At 43.1% G+C, this 23,586-nt stretch overlaps 1 pseudogene; it reads left to right on the plus strand.

Annotated features, from left to right (window-relative positions):
- Positions 1-4,503: 4,503 nt before the first annotated feature.
- LOC123835861 (cytoplasmic dynein 2 light intermediate chain 1-like) lies at positions 4,504-5,103 on the plus strand (annotated as a pseudogene).
- The last annotated feature ends 18,483 nt before the right edge of the window (positions 5,104-23,586 follow it).

The raw sequence follows: 23,586 nt of genomic DNA on the forward strand, positions 1-23,586 counted from the left end.
TCAAGCACTGCTGTCATTTCTTCTGTGTTACTGAGTAAGGGGGAGGAGAGGACCACCGATCCACAAACCTCTCCAGCGGCCACTTCCCTATTCTCACTCTTCCCTATTCTCACTCTTCCCTATTCTCACTCTTCCCTATTCTCACTCTTCCCCATTCTCACTATTGACTATTCTAATTATTCCCTATTCCCTATTCTCACTATTCCCTGTTCTCACTATTCACTCTTCTGTTCATTCTGTGGAGCAACCACCCTTAAGAATTTCCCTTACTTACCATCCTTCTTTGTTTTTATTATGTTCAATTAACCAACATACAGTAAATCATTAGTTTTTGCTATACTGTTCAACGATTCACTAGTTGCATATAACACCCAGTGCTCATCACCATCCCAGCCTCCCTGGAGCCCCCGGTGTCTAAGCTGGCTGCTTCCCGCTGGAATTGTCCCCTTGAGGTCAACAGGAGACCCCTGGTGACTGTCCACGGTCATCCTTAAGTCCTCCTAGATCTCCCCCTGGGGCGTATTTGTCATGCTGATCACTGCCTTATTCTTTCTTTCTTTCTTTCTTATAATTGTAAAAACAATGAAAATGGGATCAAGCCCATTAACACATGTTTACGTGCACAATGCTGGGTTGTGTGGCCAGTCTCCAGGGTTTAATCGTCTGGCATCAGTGGAACTTTATACCCACTGAGCAACCCCTCCCCTTCCCCACCCCCAACCCCGCCAACTCCCATTCTATTCCGTCTCCATGAGCTTGGCTATTTCAGGTTCCACACGGAACCCGCAGTCTCACCTCCGGGTATTTACCCAAAAGAATTGAAATGAGGATCTCAGAGAGATAACTGTACACACATGTTCACAGCATCACGATTCACAACAGCCAAGAGGCGGGACCAGCCCAATCCATCGATGGATGAATGGATAAGGAAGAGTTGTTTGTTTGTTTTAAGATTTTATTTATTTATTTGAGAGAGAGAGGAGAGAGCACGGGCAGGGGGAGTGACAGAGGCAGAGGGAGAAGCAGGGGCTGAGCAGGGAGCCCGATGCCGGGCTCGATCCCAGGACCCTGAGATCATGACCTGAGCTGAAGGCAGACGCTTAACGACTGAGCCACCGAGGCGCCCAGGAAGAGTTGGTTTATTCATACAATGGACTATTATCCAATACGTCACTTGTCAATGGTGTTTCTCTTCAAGAATTTTTTTTAAATTTTAACTTCTTATTTTAATTATTATTTTATTCGTCTTTTATTGCCTCTGCGTTTCGAGTCCCATTAAGAAATCTTCCCCTACACCAAGAGGAATTCACGGATGTTTTCTCCTCATGCTTGTGTACTTTCAATTTGTGCACTAGGATTCCCGAGCCATGTGGATTGTGTCTTCTTTATTTTTTTTTTAAAGATTTTATTTATTTATTTGAGAGAGGGAAAGAGAGAGAGAGAAAGAGATTGAGAGAATGAGTGGGGGAGGGGCAGAGGGAGAAGCAGACTCCCCGCTGAGCAGGGAGCCCAACGAGGGGCTCGATCCCAGGACCCCGGGATCATGACCTGAGCCGAAGGCAGATGCTTAACTGACCGAGCCCCCCAAGCGCCCGATTTTGTCTTCTGTATGGTGTGAGACATTTAATTTTTTTTTTCTAATGGCTACTCAGCTGTCCCAGCACCAATAAAGAGTTCACATTTTCCCCTATGATTGAGATGCTACCATTGAGATGCTCATATACAACATTTCTACATGCAGTTGAGTTTAATTCTGTTTATTTTATTTCACTGGTCTACTTGTTTATTCAATAATACTTCACCGTTTTAGTTACTGAGATTTCATGCGATCTGTTGATATCCGTGAAGGCTGGCTCCCCTTGGGGTTTTCCCTTTTCAGTGTTTTCCTGCTTATTCTTGAATGTTGGTTTCATGAATTTTGATATCAGCATTAAAATATTTTACTAAGATTCCAATTAATTTACAAATTAGGGAGAATGACATCTTTATAATGCTGGCTCAACCTATCTAATTAAAAAGGGTGTCTTTTCAATGATGCATTGTATGGTGACTAACATAACATAATAAAATTTTAAAAAAAAGAATATAAAAAATAAAAAAATAAATAGAGGGTGCCTTTTATATGTTCAAGTATACTTTTGTGTTTTTCAGTAGTTTGCAAAGTTTTTAAACATTTTCTTTTAATAGGTTTTGCACTTTTCTTGCTGACTTTATTCTGAAGTATTTCTGCCTCTTTCCTGCTATTTTAAATGGCATTTTCTCCATCATTATATGTTCTTAACTTGTATTGCTTGTGTTTGTGAAGGCTCTTGGTTTCACTTGTTGATTGCATTGAGTAGTGACAGGGAGAGTGAATTTTCTTGCCTTGTTCTTGATATTACTGGAAATTCCTCTAAATTTTCCCCACCAAATAAACTGGTTTTTCAGCTTCAGTATGCATATTCTATCATGTTAAGGATCTATCCCTCATTTCTTATTCTTCTATTCTTGCGAGGTTTTTTGTTTGTTTGTTTGTTTTTTAATCATGAGTAGAGGTTGAATTTTGATAAGGGTGTTCTCAACACCTACTGAGATAATTTCATACTTTTCCTAGAGTGATTAATATATTGTATGATATATAAGAATTTCCCAATATAGAATCAATATTGCACATTCTAGTTGGTTGTGGCATATTATTTTCTGAATGTGGTGTTGGATTCTGCTCTCTCAGGTTTTGCGGAGACATGGTGCCTGGATATTCGGGGGTGATACTTGTCTGTAGTTTTGCTCCTTTGCAGGGTCCTTCTCTGGTTAGATCAGTGTTATACTTCTCCATAGAAGGATTTAGGAGGTTGTCTTTTCTTTTCTTCCAGTGCTCTGGGATTATTTTTAGAGCATCACAACCGCCTGGTCCTGGAAGTTTTGCTAGAATTCCCCTCAGAAGCCATTTGGACGTGTGCTATTTTGGAGACGGTTCCTTAATACATTTTTCTGTTTATAACTCTAAAGGGTCCATTTTGGTTTATAAATCTAATGGGGCCATTTTGGTAATTTATAGTTCTCTAGTAAATTTCCATTTAGTTGGGATTTTCACACTTACTTGTATAAAGATTTGCAAAACAGCCTCATTTTTAAAGAAAATTCTGCTCTTTCAAAGGTTATTTTCCACATATCATTTCTTATTTAAGTCTGATTTCTCCCTTCCCTCTTAATTAAGTTGGCTTTTGGTTTGTCTGTTTTGTTAATTTAAAAACATGATTTAATTTATTAATTAATGTTTTTTTTAAACTCTCCTTCTAATTAGTTTCTGCCTTTTTGCTTTTGTTATTTCCTCCTTGAGCCTTGTTTTTTTGTTTGTTTGTTTACTTTGTTACCTCTTCTTCTTCTTCTTCTTGTTTTTTTTTGGACGTGGGATTTTAATTCATTTATTTTTATACTTTCCTTTCTGTTGATAAAAGTGTTTATCATTTCCTCTGACCACTGCTCTATATTCATACCACATATTCCAATATGTAGTATTTTCATTTTTATCATTTTTACAGTTTGTATTTCCCCTTTCACGCAGGGTGATTTAATTGGGGTTTCTTAATTTTCAGATGGAAGGATCAGTATGTCTGGCTTTTGTTAGTAAATCCTAGCTTCATCATTTTGTGATCTCAGGATGTGTTTGTAAAGTTTCTCCTTTTTGAAAGTTGGTATTTTCTCTGTCAACTAATAATGGCCAGTTTTGGCCAGTTTTTGTGAATGCATGCTGCAAAGGAGCGTGTGTTCTCCAGCATCGAGCCTCGGGGCTGCGTGTCGACCCACGAGGTCACTCCCTGACTATGCGTCTAGGTTTCTCACTTACAGAAACTGTGAGATAACAAACTGGTGTTATTTTAAGGCAGGAAGTTTGTGTAGTTTGTCATAAATAGAGAAGCACCTGGACGCGAGGGGCTAGAATTGTGTGAGTCCTTCTGGAAATGCACTGTGGACAAGAGGGTGGAAGGATTTTGAGAAACATCTTGCAGAAAGCCGAGGATGTGTGGGGTGGGCTCTTGGCAGAATCTGGACTTTGAGGACACGTAGGTGATGGCTCAGAAGGAGGTGAGGCTCGTGTGATCAGAAACTAGGGAAGGGGGTCCTTGTTATGTGCTGGCAGAGACCTTGACAGCATTGCATCCTGAAGTGATGTGTGCAGAAGGACTTGTCAGCAGTGGGCTTGGTTGAGCAGCTAAGGAGATTTGCGAGAGCAGAATGTGGAAGGTGCTTCCTGGTTTCTTCTTGCTGCCGACAGTGAGATGAAAGAGGGAGTGAGGCATCGAAGGAAGAAGTTGTTGGAAGGAGCCAGAACCGAGTGATTCTGGAAGTTCTCAGCCTCTCCAGAGGTCAAAGGACCCTAACTGTGAGAACTAACTGCTGGAAGCTTGCATCAAGAAAAGCCTGAGCACCCGCACAATCCAGCAGGTCTCGGAGCTCGCTGGCGTCCTGATTTTAAGCTGGTCCCAAACGTTGAGCCCATGACGCTGGGGCTGTCGAGTCACAATGCCCAGTGAAACTCTCTGGGAAATCACAAAAGCCAAAGTGGAAAAACGTGGAAGTACTGGAAGTGAAGGTGATGGACTTGAAATTGGAGAAAAATCTGTTTTCTTCATTGGAAGTAAAAATGGGGGAAGACTACTATTATTCTAAGGGGTCTTAACAAGGATGAGCCACCAAAACCAACCTCAGCTTTGGAACATACGTGCGGAAGAAGAGCAGAAGGGCGTGATATACCAAAAGATACCGCTCACTTTTGGGAACTAGGTGGAGGAACCGCTTTATTGGACTTAATCAGCATACCAATCATGAGTGGTACCTTATGGATATTTTCTATTGTTCTTGTTTGGGATCTTTCCAAACCTGATGACCTTTGGCCCACTACAGTAATTCTGTTGCAAGCCACAAAAAGCCACGTAGATAAAATGATAATGAAACTGGGGAAGACATATTCTAAAGGAGAGTCTGAAATGAGACAGAAGATATGGAGTAATATGCAGAAGGACCATCCAGTGAGTTGCTGTTGGGATTGTTCCTAGAATCCTTAGCCCCATACATAAAGATAACATCACAAACAATTTCCTTAGATTTTTATGCATGATTTGAAATTCATTTGACGTAGATGAACTTGTTCACTGGAGAATTATAGCAATTTAATAAAACCTCAGTGAGAGCAAAACAAGGAAAAAAAAAAGAAAAGCCTGAGCATGTGATCGGCCACACCCACAAAGGTCTCTTGAAAGAGATGAAGTGTGTGTTCCTCTCAGGAGGCTTAAGGACCTGAGCAGGTGCCAGAGATGGAGTTGGAATTATCTTGGAAAGATCTGTGGATGTGGCTCTTGTCTAATGGGGTATAATCCATGGAAAACCCACAAAGATCTTTAGAAAATTGTTTCATCACAAACACAGCAACTTGGACTCTAAGGACAGAGAAGGGACAGGAGGACAGGAGGCTACTGGAATCCTACATTCTACTAGCAGGAAGCAGACTGGTGAAACCACTCAGTGGTAAGATTGTGCTGCCTAGAAGCAATGATGGCTTGGCAGGTGGGACACATAGCCCAGAGAGCTGAGAGCCAGGGAGAAACCTACCCCAGAGCCCCTGTGTTCCCAGCTGGATTTCAGAACGACCATGGGCCAGCGAGCTCCTTTTTACCATCCTCCTCCTTGAACCAGGACGTCCCCAGCAATTGTCTTCTGCCTATGGGGCACTGGGGACACACGGCTCTAAGATCTAGTCCACAGATGGAAAACAGCTGTGGCTCAGGAGCTACACATAATGGGCTGCACCCAGGAGCCTCACTGGGTCTGGATTTAGGTGGTAAGTCCATGGTGACACTTTGGACTTCGGGCTCGAGAGCTGATGAGGTCTGATCGGATGATGAGACTCTGGTCTTCGAGCTGAGCTGTAATGAGACTTCGCTAACCCTTGCTCAGACCACTGACCTCCAGAAATTTAATCCTGTAAATTTGCAGGAGTTGGCTACGCACAGCATAAAACTAACGTAGACATAGTTTTTCACTGCTTCATGGTTGTGTGTCGGGGCGGGTGTGGGGGGCATGCGACTGGGGAACATACCTTAGCTGATCTGTGTGAAATTTTAGTTTTCAATATTCTGCATGTTTTCCACGCACCTTACTTTCCTTTGGTTCTTTTTCACGATTATTTCGTATCTTGCTTCAGTATCTGGTATAACTAGTACATTGTGTATATTATGACTTTTCAATCAATCTACCCAAATCCAGGTGCTCTAACAAGTTTTGGGGTGGTTGTTTTGGTGGTGGGGTGGGTAGTTGCCAGTGGGAACATCTTATTCAAATCTGGTTTAGAGGTCTGATAAGTCTGAACATAGTAGCTGTGATTATTTCTGAGGGAGGGATGTTTAGTTTGGTACTTACTGTTTTTTTTGTTGTTGTTGTTGTTATTTGTATTTTAAGGTTTGTCTTCATTGAGCATGCTTTACCTCTGCCGTAATAGCAACTGTCGTAATGATAACACCAGCTATTCTGGGCTACAATCATGTCACATATGAAGAAGAATACTTTACTTTCGGGATTTTATTTATTTATTCTGTGCAGCAATATTCTTAGGTGAGCACTGTCATCCTCTTTTGAGGCTTAGTCAGCTTAGATGAAAGTTAAAAATATGATACAATATGTCACGAATCAAGATGGAATTTTGTTGGGAATTATATAAAACTTCATTGGGAAGGGGTCTTTTCTCCTTCTCCTTATGAGTATCTTCATTGTCTGATGAATATGTGTTAAGAACTTACTCTCAATTTGGACCAGGCAGGGTGCAAAGCACTTCGCATACGTGATCGCATTGGCCACATGTGATATTGTGATTTATAATAAGAAACATATAATTTAAAATATGTAAAAATATTGGCCTTGGTCCCCATTCTTGGCACAGAGCTCCTCAAACCCTTGGAATTTCCTAAGTGGTGAGAGCATGAAGGTGTCTGTTGTTATGTTAATGGAGTGATGCTTGGAAAGCATCTAAGGATGGGGACTGGTTGCCAGGGAAACTGACCAGATTTAGAGGTTGGAACTTTTTGTCTCCTCTGCTGATCTCAGTCCCGGGAAGGGGGAATCAATCACCAATGGTCAATGATTTAGTTGGTTATGCCTGTGTTATGAAATCCCCATAAAACCCCAAAAAGACAGGGTCCAGAGAGATTCCGGGTCAGTGAGCACATGGAGATGTGGGGAGAGGAGACTGGTGTGCTCTGATGGGACATGGAAGCTTCCCCAGAACTTGCCCTATGCTTCTCTCCCATCTGGCTGCTCCTGAGTTCTATCCTTTCATAATAAACTGGTGATCTAGGGAAGAAAGTGAGTTCTGTGAGCTGCTCTAGCAAATTAACCAAACCCAAGGAGGGGTCTTTGGAATCTCGGATCTACAGAAGCCCAGGTGATCACCTGCACTTGACATTGACGCCTGAAGTTGGGGAGAGGCAGTCTTATTGGATGGAGCCCTTAACCTGTGGGGTCTGATGCTAAATCCAGGCAGGTGATGTCAGAATAGAGAACATCTGCAGGATACCCAGCTGGTGTCTGAGAATTGGTGGTGGTGTGGAAAACCATCACACACTGGGAAGGGTGACCAGACCTTTTACCATACCAAATCAATGCCTTTAACGCTACTTTAAGAGTTAAAAAAACACAGAACTATTAGGTGGGGAATCTATGTTTTGAGGACAGATGTCTAGGTATTTCCAAGCATATTTTTAATCATCACAAAATCCTGGGTTTATGGTTCTTCTTGTCAGTATCACCTCTTCTTGTCCATGTGATTCATTACATGTGATTTGTTCAAGGTTGCACAGCCAGTAGATTGGCAAGGTTGGATGTGAACCCAGGTCGCTGACTGCAGGTGTTCCTTTCCCTCCGCCAGTTATAAATATAAGTGCTCTCATTGGAAGAAGAAGATGATGCAAACCGATATCTGCAGCTGTTTTATATGAAGTGGGAAGCCCTAATGATCCGTGACGGTACCTCATTTCTTGTCTTATGACTTACAGATATTCTGTTGGGTTGACTGTGGCCATGGTAGGTGATTTATCAGCTTGATGGGCCTCTTGGGTCTGGGAAGACCAAATTATATTCAGCTTTGGATTAGAGCAGTGTTTGATTAGGCCGAGTTTAGCATTTCCCCTTTCTGGGTGCATTCCACTCCTGAGTTGCTATTACCAGAAAAGCTTTCTAAGCAGTTCACTGCTCTGGGTCAGACCATTTCCATGGTCCCACACCTGGGCCGTGACTCATATTTGCCGAGATGCCAGAGCCCATTTTTAAAAAAGGATCTGTGCCATTGCCCTGACCTCTTAAAAAGTCTGAGCAAGACCAAATCGTGTTTTCAAGAGCATTATTCTTTATCCTCCCCTAGAGATTGATGGCATAAAAGCAATATTTCATTTTTTCTTTCGATGAAGGTGTTGCTTTCTTGTCTCCTTTAGGAAGACTTTCCCATGTTGCCACTCCAGAGAGGTAAACCTAAAAACACAGATGCAGAGGTGCTGACTTAGCAGCTGGGGCCTCAGCTGGAGTCTCGCTGTGAATTCTGACCTTACCCCAAACTAAGCTACTGCAGAACCAGCCGGAGCCCCCGCGACTGTGTTATGGTCCTGGCGTCTCCTGGTTACGCTCCGGGATGTGGCTTCTTCCTCGGCTGCACTCAGCTCACTCGTAAAAGACTCCAAAGTGAGCAACCTAATTTCTGTGTGGTACTGAAGTGAGATTTTAATCCTAAGTAAATAGTTATAAGGTTCAGTAACTTAATTACCCTACAGCAATGTTATTAACTTGCCTCTCAAGCTTTGGAAACAATCCATACTCTCTCATGAGAAAAGATTACCGTCAGCTTCTACAAACATAAAGGAATCCAGAAACAGCTGGATGAACTTCAGTCTTGACATTTTTTTTTCCTTAAAATTTTGCTCTAGAACTTTCAAGATCAAGAAATGTATGCACAGTTTCATAAAGAACACAGTTATAATCTCAAATTCAGTTTATTGTAAGCTGGACTCTTGGAAGTAATTCTAGAAGTTTTACATCAGAGATAAAACAATCTTATGTTATATATAACATAAGCAATAACAGTAACTTATAGCAATAACAATATTGCTATTCAGGTAGGTATTTAAAAATCTAGGCGTAGTGACACATAATGTGAACTCTTCGAACTATCTTTGTTACTTTGTGTGAAAGACAGGGATGGATATAATTATGAAAAAGAAGGAAAGCACAACAGAATCTGGAATCAAAAGTCTTGCAGATTAAATTTAGCAAGCAGCGGCAGAGTCGTGTGAGAAATGCCTTATTCAACAGATAACGTGTAGCAGCTGATAGGCGTCCATTCCTGGGCTCGTTTCCAAGGGAAACTGGAAACACAACATACTTTCTGTCTTCCACGTGCTGTTTCCTCAGACCCACGTTGTGATTAATGAATGCAGCGTGGCAAGAAGGTCACTCAACTAAGTTCATCCTGAGATTGAGGAACGTTCACGAAGAGATGTCAGGGACCACTGAGCGAGACCCAGGGAGGGATCCACGTGGCCCCACGGTAAACTGTGGGTTTCCTCCCTCAGCACCCAAGGCAAACACCCACTGGGGACAAGGGCGTGGGCGCCTCTGGAATACCAGCCCCTGAGTTTAAAATCTTCTATGGTTTTAGGAGGAAATGCCATTGAATTTCCTCCTTCACACATTGTGAATTAAAAGCTTTTGACAAAAAACATTTGCTTTGGTGACTCCAATTGGAAACATTTTCAGCAATGTATGTCAAACTTTAATTCTGCTCATTTTGGGAACATATTTTCGAACATTACCAAAGAATCCTCAAACAACCCAACACCGACTGTGAGAAGTTAGAAATGCGGTGTCCAACACTGGGATGACCCAAGGACTTTGCTCACAAGGCCGTGGGAAGACTTAGAACCACTTCTCCCTCTGTAGATTCATGGGGCAAGAAGCTGACCCAGGTTGATGTACCAGGAAAGGGTAATGAGTTGTCACTGACTGTGACGTTTTGCGCTGGGTATGCAAAACTGTGCTACAGCAAGAAGGGACTATAGACAGGTTGTCTGAAATGCATGGCTGAGGGAGGCAGCTGTGGAAGGAATTCTCTCCATAATGGAGCAATTCCCTCCTGATATGAGATCACATTCCACAGGGAGAGGTTACCTCTTTGCTCGGTGAAGAAGAGCACGTGCCAAAGACTTTGGCCTTCTCTCTTCCCAGGTTCTGCGTCTCACTGGCTCTGGTCATGTCCATTTCCTCTCTCCAGCCCAGATCTGGTGAAGTGGCTGCTCACCTCCCCTAGTCTCTGAGAGGCTCCTCAGACCTCAACCTTGCCCACCCCTCGGCAGGTAGCAAATCATCCTCACTCAAACACCTGATGACCAGGTCTCTAGCTTTACGGACTAGGGGAACTTCCGTTGTAACTACTGAGATAGAGAACATTGGAGGAAAAATCCAAGTTAGAGATGAAGTAAAGAGTTTCTCTTTGGACACGCTGAATTTCAGGGAACGTCAGGACACGTAAGTGTACTCATTCAGCAGCAATTTAAGTATAGGATTCTAAAGGCCGGGAGAGAGAGAAGCAGGAGGAATTCGTCATCACAAAGAAGGTGGGTGCAATAAAGCTGGTTGATGAAATCATCCAAGAAAGAAGGGTAAAGAGCAGGAAAAGCAATGGGCCAAGAGGCAGCCTTCCTCTGCCAGCTGGTACACCCAGAGTAGGGGTGAGCAGGTTCCACAAGGAAGGAGGGGCCGGAAGAGGCAGCTTCAGAAGAGAGATGGAGAGCCACGTGTTTGGATAACTCCTCGTTGTGTTTATACTGCTGAGCTCCTGAGGTTACCTGCGCCTGGTGATCACAGGCTCAGTGCGGGAGACTCCCCTTTCTTTTTTTTTTTAATTTAAATTCAATTAGCCAACATAATAGTACATCATTAGTTTCAGATGTAGAGTTCAATAATTTATCAGTTGCGTATAACGCCCAGCGCTCATCACATCACCCAGTTATCTCATTCCCCCACCAACAACCCCCAGTTTCTTTCCTAGAGTTAAGAGTCTCTCGTGGTTTTGTCTCCCTCTCTGATTCCTTCCCATTCAGTTTTCCCTCCCTTCCCCTACGATCCTCTGCGCTGCTTCTTATGTTCCACATATGTGTGAAACCGTATGATAATTGTCTTTCTCTGATGGACTTATTTTGCTCAGCACAGTACCCTCCAGTTCCATCCACACTGTTGTCAATGGTAGGTATTCATCCTTTCTGATGGCTGTTGACTCCCCTTTCTGACCTCTGCTCAATGTATGACGTCGGCTCTTCAGGACTCTACTTGTTCCCTTTGACTTTGGGTTTACTCCAATGTGTGTGACAATGGTCACAGGGACTGGGAGAAGTTTTGTGAATGGGGAACGAACGCTTATTGAAAACCTACCAGGCACTGGCCACTCAAGGTGGATGATTTACCAGGGTCACCTAATTCAGTTCTCGTAACATGAAAGATTGATTCTTTTCATTTCTGTTTTATGATCAGGGAGCAATTGTTGAACAGAGGAGCCAGGATGGGGACTCAGCTCCAACTCCAGAACTCATTTTCCTCTGATGATATCACACCACAGTCTTGATGACGAGGCTCACACATGGCTTTCGCTGTGTAGGTGATGGATGGAGCGTGCAGTCTAACAGACATGGTGGCTGGGCTGGGACTCTGGCTCTTTCTGCTCCACCACTGTTTGCAGATAGCTGACGTGGCACTGTGCTGAGTGTCATGAAGTCCATAAAAGCGTTTATTATACGATCCTTTTCGTTAAGGAAGGTATGGTCTAGCTGGAACACAGAAAACCGAGTATAAGTCTCACTTAGCAAGTGTGTGGGGAACTTCCTGAAAGGGGCTAATATTTGAGCTGGACCTTGGAAGATGGGTCACTTTGTACAGGTGGAGATGACCTCTGGTAGAACTGATGTGAGGATGAGCAGTGAACTCCTAATGTTGAGAACACGTGAATCCTGTCAAGTATCCTGCTTGCCATTATAAACAAACTAAGTTACGGACCTGTCTTAAGTTCTTAGCCGTAGGAACACACAGACTCTTAAGCTCATAAATCAGGAAGGCATTGGATGGCATTTTTATGAATTAATATAGAAAGTAATGGTACCCACTACACTCTAAGCTAGGTCCCCGGGGAAGAAGAAGGAGAATACATAATGGTCCACATTCAAGAAGGTTGACTTCAGTCTGATAAGAGGTCAATCTCTTGTCCCCATTTGGTTCATGTTTGATTAATGTGTTAAAATATGATCAACTGTTGCACCAAAGTGTAATTTTCATAAGTTAATAAACGTAGCTCTCATAAAGTCAAAACTACATTCAACTAATTAATGAAGGAATGACTAATGGCAAAACTGGTCACTGAACATTTTTAGCAACTGGGGATGTATCAGCATTTTGAAAAAATATATATATATATTTGAATAAGATCGATGGGTTAGATTCAGAACTTCTTAATGTGCTACAGGGTAGGAAAACCTTAAACATTAGTTCTATTCTGTCCTGGGCAGAAAATCTACAAATTTGCTAACTTTACAGCCTCCGGGTTCCAACAGCAAATGGCAAAGTCTGGGCAGACGGCCCCTCTCTGATTTCCAACTTTTGGATACTTTTCTCAAGGCCAAATCCTGAAACTATCAAATGAACTGGTTAATACCACTGGGTATCACTCCAGGGTTGACCCTAATAAAACCAAGTTTTGTGAATGTAGCAAGCATGGTACTGAAGAGGACAAAATGATGTGTCAAATGTTTTACATGTTCAAGATACTTTTTATTTCAAAATCATTTTATATTTCCTTAGGTCTTCAGACTCGTGCTACTTTATACATGTCTTTTGAAGTTTGCTACAAGCAATATTGCCAACTTAGAGCAAAATATTTTTTCCAATGGAAAATTAGCCTGATATTCTGCACATATGGAATTTAAGGCAGTAACAGTAATATCTTCCCTTCGTTCTTGTTTCTGCAACTGGGTGTCTTAAACTGGACCGTCTGTGCTACCAACCAATTTCTAAATATTTATCTGTCTAGGAGGTACGGCTGAACACATTTTCACATATATGTATGCATGCATACATGAGATATAACGTTCAATGAGAAAATTATGGAAAAATTTTAAAACATCAATGTCATGTTCAGAGTAACACCGAGAGACAAACAGAAACCTTAAAGTTGCTGCAGGAACAGAGGGATTAAAGAAGTCCGGGGTATCTTCTCATCTCCCGCGGCACCTGCTACGAACGCCAGCTTCCACAATAAGCCTCCCTGGGTTTAGTTTTCTACAAAGTGAACCATCTTCCAGCCTTTAGTTTTCTGCGCTAAAACCCCTTGACACCCACACTGGATGGCTTCTGCCATGTCAGTGTTTACTCGCCACTGATGTTCCGAATTTGCACTCCCCGTGTCCATGAGGTTGGCGGGACTGCCCGGATCAGGCTGCAGCCCCCGTGCCTGGTGGAGGACCCCGTCTCGCCCCTGTACCCCTCACAGAGCTGCTGGGCCCTCGGCTCCGGCATGGGCGTCTCGGCTGGTCCGCCAAGCGCGGGGGTGCATGAGCTCGGACCCTCACACAAGGCTGCACGCCACCCTCCACTCCCTCAGGGAAGATGTTCATTTGTTTATTCTGCCTCCACGTTGAAGTCCCTTTCATGTTAACTGTACCCAGTAAATCATGAAGATCTCCAAGCAACTGACCGGACTGCATACAGTGTTTCCCTTCACGATGGAGTCTCTAGGGCAAGGTGTCCAGGACAGTAGTCGCTGGCCACGTTGTGACTATTGAGATTTGAATTGATTAAGAGTACATAAAGCGAAAAGTTCAAGTCCTCTGTCACGCTAAGCACACTCCAAAGGCTCAGTGGCCATGGCCACGGTGGGTGGGGTGGACACGGGGCATTTTCATCATCCCAGAAAGGTCTCTTGGGCAGTGCCGCGCAGAGCTGGGTGGGATGTGTGGGACGTCTTCGGGGGGAAGGCCGTGTAGTCGGGAAACAGCGCAGCCTGGGAGTTGTACTTACAGGCCCGTGCTAACATTTCTCACTGAAAACCAGCCATTTCTGGCTCCGTTGAGTCCTTAGCGCACCTCACAAATGGAGATTTGGGTGGACACTATTTTCCGAATCTGCTCCTGGCAGTGTGTGCTCAGCAGAAACCCGAATTAGTCAAGTTGTGTTGAAATTTAGTATGTGTCTAATCTTACAAAGCTAAAACAAAAGTCAAACAACAACCAAACTGGGAACACTAGCGGAGGCTTCATCGGGGAATTCTGGAATCTCTTTGTTCTGGAGGAGACACCATCTGTAGCCACCGGCCCTCCCGCCTGGCTTGTCCTTGTGGGTCAACAGTGGCCAGATGCCATGTGCCTGTTGTCACCGGGCTCAGCGCCTGCCCGAGCATTCACCAGGCAGACAGCAGCTGGGCCTCCTTAGGCAACCGCCACGGTCACGTTACATGGATCTTGTAGATCCAATATCAGGATCTCTGCACAAAGACCAGAACTGGAGGCCGGTCTTCTTATGAGTCTTCCGATGAGTTTGTAGACAACGCTCGCTATTTGGCAGAAGGCACTGCAGTTTTGTTTAGAGAGAGCGGTTCCCTAGTTATCTGACTTTTCAGTTTCAGGAGTGAGTGAAGGAAAACATGATTTTAGCTCTTGCAGAACACTGCAAAAGTACTGCTTTTGATTTTCGTGACTACTGGACATGATAGACTTTCTTCTGAAATGACCTAAGGTCACTGTTTTGAAGACCAGGTCTCACGGCAATTTGAGCATTCACTAAGCAGTTTAAGGTTAACAGGTCTGGGGGTGCCTGGGGGGCTCAGTCGGTTGAGCGTCTGCCTTCAGCTCAAGTCATGATCCCAGGGTCCTGGGATCCAGCCACAGGTCGGGCTCCCAGAAGCACACCCACGCACACAGAGAATTCACACACACTTTCAGGAGGCTTGGGGTCCTGTAGAGACAGGTAGGGAGTCCGTAGGCCCCAGGATAAGTTCTGAAATAAGCCTAAAGACTCAACATACCTTCCTTTCAAGCCGTGCCTTTTTCTGACACTTAGGAACCTCATATCCACACGATGGCAGCAAAGTCATAAGGTGCTTTCCCACCGTGTTGCATGCTCTCCGAGTAACACTCTGCGAGATACAGAACTCACCCCAACTTGCGGACTGGTTACTGACAAGTAAATCATAAAAAGTCGTAGAGAGCGAAGCAAAAGACAACACGGTTAACTTTTGCTTCTTTGAATATTTTGCTTTGTTCTGAAACCAAACTATGGTATTTTCCTTAATTAGTAAAAATCTGAGTGTTTTTCACTGAGCCAGATTTTATATTTTAGTAATTAACATAATGGAATATGGATTGACACACTCTGTGTTAAACTGTGGATTAAATATTTGTATACATTTGACCTTGTGTGTCATTACATGATACAGATATAGATTCAGATATAGAAGTATAAAGTGCATAAGATTAAGCATTTTTTTCTTTTCTTTTGAGAACGTCATGTTGGCATGAGAGTCTTTGCCTTTTTTTGCTCAGGGTTGCTTTGTACTTAGAATATTTAGATGCTTAAAAATGTTTTAGTAGCTAAGCTTTCTTGAATATCAGAAAGAGGTCTGCTAGAAACGTCTCAATGTTGAACATTGTAGGGTACCTTTCAGTTTTATTTTTTCCTGTCTGTATCTTGAATGATCTCACCAAGAGTTTGAGATTAATTAATTATGATTTTGGGGGTTTGTTTTTCAGAACGCCAGTCCCTTAGAATGCTCCAAGAAGCATTTTAGTAGTCTAAATAAATCGAGAAAATTCCGCACACTGTCTCTGTCTCTTGAAGATTCATCGAGAAGTCCTAGAGAAACAAAACCCTTTGACTTTATTAAAGAGTCGTCCAAATTCTTTGGACAATAGAACACTGAATAACAGCATAATAGCCGTTATAATATCTTGCAGAAATAGTGTTGCTTGAAATTTATTCTAACTTGAATGTACTTATCAATTTAATTCATTTTTGTCCTACTTTTTTGTGATTCAGTTTGTGTGGTTTTTGTGAAAATAGCACTGAACTAAGTGAAAACAAAATTATAATTTTATCCTACTGCTAATAAGTATTGTGATTTTAAATAACTTGTCTAATGCCTGTGATTCTCAATAGATTCATTTATAAAACAAACACACAGTAAAATCATATATACATAACATAATAATATAGCATCCAATCTCTGATGTTGGGTTATTCCATAATATATAGATGGCCTGCTTTTCAAATGTTCCTGCATCCCCTAAATGCGATGTAGATAGAGATGAAAGATTCCTAAAATAATGTGAAAGAAATAAGAAAGCAGGTCCAGAATTTGCTCTGCTGCTTGGAACAGAGCACCCGGATGGTGGGTCGGTTTCTGCTCCTGGGAGAAGCAGGATGGAGACGGCTCGCCCAGGGCTCAACCACAGCTCCCTCGGCCTGTTCCTGGCATCGGCGGATGAGCCGAGCTCGACAGCTGTGGCCAGAAAGATCACCCTTGCACCAAGAGGGGCCTGGAGCCTGTGCGAAGAAAGCAGTCATGTCCCACTTGTCCGTAGCAGGCTCACTTTGCTAACGTCTGCAGGAGGGACCTGGTGCGGGGCCGGAGTTTGGAAATACCGGTTGAGTGTGCATAGGTCTCGGAGGCCAGCTATCGCTCACGCAACAATACCAGACATTCCCAGGCTGAGAATGTAGGCTTTCCCCCCTTCATCTAGGCCCACTGATGAGCAAACTCCCGGTCCTTACAGTCCAAGCGAAGGGAGCTCGGTCGGTAAAGAGTGTCTGTCATGGGCCGTGGCCCTGTCCGAGGGCTGGAATAAGAAACAAACTGCTTTTTCGAGCAAACAGAGACAAATCTACAGTGGGAGCGGGCCAGGGACACTGACTCAGCCTCTGCATCTGGGCAGAGTGGAAAGTTTTCATCATCTTGCAAAAATATCAGTGTCCCTCGTGAAGTGCCAAACCCCCTTGCTTTCCTTCAGAATCATAAATGACGGTGCACCATGTTAATAAGACTGCAAACTTCCTCGGGCAACATGGTAAAAACCGCAGCGTGTACATTTTTTCCAAATTTATAAGGCGATCTGTGAATGGAAAATATCAAAGGGACCTAACTAATTGCCCCCATGAAACCGGTAACATTTCACGATAACCAATGGCAACAAGCATCCACACGGTAATTGGAAATCGTGGTGCGGACAGAAGTACGGCGTGGTTTGCAAAAGAGGGCAGCTGGAAGTGACCCAGAGCCCAAACTCAGGATCTCTACAACAAACAAATGAGCAGCTCATGCCCACAGGTAGCAGAGGAAAGTGGATGGGAGCGCCGCACGCCTTAACGGACTGCTTTTCATAGCGATGGACAGGAGCCAAGCACTTTTCCATGCACGCTGAGCATCTCAGCAGACTTAAGATTTCCAATCACTTGTATCCAAACCGCTGTTACCGGATCCGTGTTGCACCTGGTAGACGCTGGAGAGACGGGACCACGTGCCCACAGCCACGTGTCCTCGAATGTCACCTGCCATGTCAGTGATTTAAAAATAGGCACAGTGTGATATGATAAAAAGATCGTCGGCCCTTCTCAGTATCAGCTTCATGCTGAAACATGTTTCTTTGGTCCCGTCAGAGGACTGTGCCCCCCTCGTTGCTTCAAACAGATCTCACATGTTCTCGACCCCGCTGTCTTTGGTCTGGGGTCGCAGTGTCCATCATGCCTAGACTGGCCAGCTGGGTGACCCAGCTGGGGTGGTTCTCCAGATCCCTCCACGAGGGATCCCTTTATCAGCTGCTGGTCCTTCCAGTCCTGGGTTAGAACGTGCCCCTCCTGGGACACATGGCTGCCCGATTCCGAATCTCTCCCCAGCTGTGCCCTTCTAATGCCCAACAGTGTCCTCTACCATGCTTTTCATTTACAAGATTAATGAAGAAGGCCACCATGCCCAAGTTACATGGTCTAAAATACCATGTGACTGTCACCAGTTATGAACTGGTAGCTGAAATGAAGGAATTATTCAGTTCATTCATTCATTCATTTATCATTCATTCATTCGTCAAGAATTCATGAGATGCTTGTTTTACTCCAGGCACCTGGTGACCTCCTGAGATCAGAAAGATACATACCAGCCACGTTTACCCGTGAGAAATTTTGTCCTCAATCTCTATAAGGGCTGCTCTGTTCCCATTTTATGACTTCTGGCATTTTTCTGGAAGTTGCTGGTACTTCTTCCTCTTTCTCCCCTGGCTGACAATCTTGATTTCTCAGCCTGCCCATTGACTGGGTTAGTCACAGGACCTGAGTCCCTCAGTGCGCTCCTGGGACATGCCCAGCAGGTGATGGGTAGCACGGGGAACCGGCGAGTGGGCAGGGCTGGGTGGATACGGTAGAGTCACCATACCTGTGTTCCTGATTTTATAGGTTAAATCTTGCCACCCTCCTGTTGCTGTCCTTCAGAGAAAATCAGTGAAGTTTGCTGAGAAGCCTCACATGACACCAGGCGTTTCTCACTGTGAGGCAACGAGCAGAGTTGTTTAAAGCGAGCAGGTGGGCTCACTCTTAGGTGCCTGGATGGTGAGACAGGAGGTGAAGCTCTATGGGCAGGATGGGGCCTCTTCTTTGGAGAGCAGCGATAAGGCTCAGCTTCCCCGGAACCAGGCCCTCTCTCCCTCTTATGATGGGGAACTGCAGTTTCTCATGGGTCCCGAAGGTCCCAGGTGGTGAGAGTCGGCTTTTCCGGACAAAGCCTGTGCCCAGGGGATGCCCAAATGTGAGTGCCTAGTGCCACATGGCTCCTTGATACCCCCCAGTGTCAAAGCTGTCCACCCAAGCTTCCCCCAGAGGTAGGGAACCACAGGGAGAGATCAGCTAGACGTTCTTCCATCCAGAAGCATTACCAGTCAGGTCAGGTGGGCTTCACCTCCCTTCCAAGAACCTGTTACATTTTCTATTCCTCTATGACGTCGGCCCACATCACAATGTATTAGAATCACAAGTTCACAGGTGTGATGCCTCCTGCTTTGTTCTTTTTTTCTTTCAGATTGTTTTGACTATTTGAGGTCTTTTGTGGTTCCATACACATTTTAGAATTTTTTTTCGTATTTCTATGAAAAATGCCATTGGAATTTCGATAGGGATTGCGGTGAATCTGTAGCTCCCTTCGGGGAGAATGGACATTTTATCAGTATTAATTCTTTCAATCCATGAGCATAGACTATCTTTCCACTTACTTGTGTTGTCTTCAATGTCTTTCATCAGTGTCTTATAGTTTTCAGGATGCAGATCCTTTGCTTCCTTGGTTAAATTTGTTCCTAGGTGTTTTGTTTTTTGTGATCCTATGGTAAACGGGATTGTTTTCTTAAGTTCTCTTTCTGGTCCTTTGTTGCTCGTGTCTAGAGACTCAACTCCTCTGTTAAGTAAGCCATGCAGTTCTCCACATTGATGAGTCTGTAACTTATTTCTTAACTATTTATGGTATAATTTGTCATGCTATTCTAATGTGATGGAGTCATATTTTTTCAGGTTTTTTTATTGCTTTTGTGGTCTCATTTAAGAAATTATGAAGATATTCTTTTATATATTCTTTCAAGAATTTAAAAGTTTTTTTTTTTTCTTTTCGAAGTAAGTCTTTTATAACACATCTTGAACTTATTTTGAGGTATGGTGCTATTGATGTAATTTTATTGTTTCTATTTGGAAAACCAGTTGTTCCAATACCATTTAATAAATGAATTCCTCTCTTTGCATGATTTATAATGCCTTTGCTATTGTATGCCAAGAACCCACTCTTTTATGGGTCTATTCTATTGATATATTTCTCTAGCCCCACACCATCTTCATATTGTCCTAATTAATATAGTTTATAATTAACAAATTTAATATAGCTTATAAATAAGCCTTTATATGTGCTAAGTCCAGTCATCTTGCTTCTTTCTCTGACTTTTTACAGGCTCTTTGAAACGAATGCTTTTTTGATCAACATATGCAGTTTTAAAATCAAAGTTAAATTCCCATTAAGTTTCACCACCTTAACCATTTTGAAGGGTACAACTTAGTGGCTTTTGCTACATTTGTGATGTTGTGCAACCGTCCCCACTGCTTAGTTCCAGAACATTTTCATCACCTCAAAGAGAAACCGTGTGTGCATTAAGCAATCACGCTTCTTTCCCCTCTTGCTTGGTCCAAAACAACCTCTAATGTGCTTTCTGTCCAGGGGTTTGCCTCCTCTGGACATTTCATATAAATGGAATCATAGTATTTGCTGTTTTGTATCTGGGTTTTTTTTTTTTTAATTTGGCATAAAATTTTCAATTTTGCTTGTGATGTAATGTGTGTCAGGACATCATTGCTTTTTATGCTGCCTGATATGCCTTTACATGGCTCTGCCACGTCTTATTTCTTCACTCATCAGCTGGTGGCCATTTGGGTTGTTTCCACTATGTGGTTACGGTGAATACTGCTGTTGTGAGCATGCATGCACACGTTTTCATTGGATCATGTGTGTTCAGTTCTACAGGTGTAGTCGCTGGGCCTATGTGTAGCTGTTTGAGGAACCGCCAGAGTGCTGTCCTCAGTCGGCTCTATCATTGTGCATTCCCACCAGCAATGTATATGGGCTTCAGTTTCTCCAAATGCATGCCAACATTTATTATTGTCCATTTTTTACACCTATTCTAGTGACTGTTGGATGGTATCTCAATGTGATTTTGATTTGTATTTTTCCACAATGACTATTTATGATGAGCATGTTTTCTTTTGTGTGTGTGTTTGTGTGTGTTGCTATATTTGATTTTTTTAAATAAATTTTTTATTGTTATGTTAATCCCCATACATTAAATCATTAGTTTTAGATGTAGTGTTCCATGATTCATTGTTTGTGCATAACACCCAGTGCTCCATGCAGAATGTGCCCTCCTCAATACCCACCACCAGGCTAACCCATCCTCCCACCCCCCTCCCCTCTAGAACCCTCAGTTTGTTTTTCAGAGTCCATCGTCTCTCATGGTTCGTCTACCCCTCCAATTTCCCCCCTTCATTCTTCCCCTCCCGCTACCTTCTTCTTCTTCTTTTTTTTCTTAACATATGTTGCATTATTAGTTTCAGAGGTACAGATCTGAGATTCAACAGTCTTCCACAATTCACAGCGCTTACCAGAGCACATACCCTCCCCAGTGTCTATCACCCAGTCACCCCATCCCTCCCACCCCACCCCCCACTCCAGCAACCCTCAGTTTGTTTCCTGCGATTAAGAATTCCTCATATCAGTGAGATCATATGATACATGTCTTTCTCTGTTTGACTTATTTCGCTCAGCATGATACCCTCCATTTCCATCCACATCATTGCAAATGGCAAGATCTCATTCCTTTTGATGGCTGCATAATATTCCATTGTGTATATATATACCACAACTTCTTTATCCATTCATCTGTCGATGGACATCTTGGCTCTTTCCACAGTTTGGCTATTGTGGACATTGCTGCTATAAACATTGGGGTGCACGTACCCTTTCGGATCCCTACATTTGTATCTTTGGGGTAAATACCCAGTAATGTAATTGCTGGATCATATGGTAGCTCTATTTTCAACTTTTTGAGGAACCTCCATACAGTTTTCCAGAGTGGCTGCACCAGCTTGCATTCCCACCAACAGTGTAGGAGGGTTCCCCTTTCTCCGCATCCCCGCCAACATTTGTCGTTTCCTGACTTGTTAATTTTAGCCATTCTGACTGGTGTGAGGTGGTATCTCATGGAGGTTTTGATTTGGATTTCCCTGATGCCGAGCGATATTGAGCACTTTTTCATGTGTCTGTTGGCCATTTGGATGTCTTCTTTGGAAAAATGCCTGTTCATGTCTTCTGCCCATTTCTTGATTGGATTCTTTGTTCTTTGGGTGTTGAGTTTGATGAGTTCTTTATAGATTTTGGATACTAGCCCTTTATCTGATATGTCACTTGCAAATATCTTCTCCCATTCTGTCGGTTGTCTTTTGGTTTTGTTGACTGTTTCCTTTGCTTTGCAGAAGCTTTTTATCTTGATGAAGTCCCAATAGTTCATTTTTGCCCTTGCTTCCCTTGCCTTTGGCGATGTTTCTAGGAAGAAGTTGCTTCGGCTGAGGCCAAAGAGGTTGCTGCCTGTGTTCTCCTTTAGGGTTTTGATGGACTCCTGTCTCACATTGAGGTTTTTCAACCATTTGGAGTCTATTTTTGTGTGTGGTGTAAGAAAATGGTCCAGTTTCATTCTTCTGCATGTGGCTATCCAATTTTCCCAACACCATTTGTTGAAGAGACTATCTTTTTTCCATTGGACATTCTTTCCTGCTTTGTCAAAGATGAGTTGACCATAGAGTTGAGGGTCCATTTCTGGGCTCTCTATTCTGTTCCATTGATCTATGTGTCTGTTTTTGTGCCAGTACCATGCTGTCTTGATGATGACAGCTTTGTAATAGAGCTGGAAGTCCGGAATTGTGATGCCACCAGCTTTGCTTTTCTTTTTCAACATTCCTCTGGCTATGTGGGGTCTTTTCTGGTTCCATACAAATTTTAGGATTATTTGTTCCATTTCTTTGAAAAAAGTGGATGGTATTTTGATGGGGATTGCGTTGAATGTGTAGATTGCTCTAGGTAGCATTGACATCTTCACAATATTTGTTCTTCCAATCCAGGAGCATGGAACGTTTTTCCATTTCTTTGTGTCTTCCTCAATTTCTTTCATGAGTATTTTATAGTTTTCTGAGTACAGATCCTTTGCCTCTTTGGTTAGATTTATGCCTGGGTATCTTATGCTTTTGGGTGCAATTGTAAATGGGATCGACTCCTTAATTTCTCTTTCTTCTGTCTTGTTGTTGGTGTATAGGAATGCCACTGACTTCTGTGCATTGATTTTATATCCTGCCACTTGACTGGATTCCTGTATGAGTTCTAGCAGTTTTGGGGTGGAGTCTTTGGGGTTTTCCACATAAAGTATCATATCATCTGCAAAGAGTGAGAGTTTGACTTCTTCTTTGCCAATTTGGATGCCTTTGATTTCTTTTTGTTGTCTGATTGCTGTGGCTAGGACTTCCAATACTATGTTGAATAGCAGTGGTGATAGTGGACATCCCTGCCACGTTCCCGACCTTAGGGGGAAAGCTCTCAGTTTTTCCCCATTGAGAATGATATTCGCTGTAGGTTTTTCATAGATGGCTTTTATGATATTGAGGTATGTACCCTCTATGCCTATACTCTGAAGAGTTTTGATCAAGAAAGGATGCTGTACTTTGTCAAATGCTTTTTCTGCATCTATTGAGAGGATCATATGATTCTTGTTCTTTCTTTTGTTAATGTATTGTATCACGTTGATTGATTTGCGGATGTTGAACCAACCTTGCAGCCCAGGGATAAATCCCACTTGGTCATGGTGAATAATCCTTTTAATGTACTGTTGGATCCTATTGGCTAGTATTTTGGTGAGAATTTTTGCATCCATGTTCATCAGGGATATTGGTCTGTAGTTCTCCTTTTTGATGGGGTCT

The sequence above is a fragment of the Mirounga angustirostris genome, unplaced genomic scaffold (assembly GCF_029215605.1).
Source record: "Mirounga angustirostris isolate CCGP_5_RB_7025 unplaced genomic scaffold, mMirAng1.0.hap1 SCAF_12, whole genome shotgun sequence".
Lineage (NCBI taxonomy): Eukaryota > Metazoa > Chordata > Mammalia > Carnivora > Phocidae > Mirounga > Mirounga angustirostris.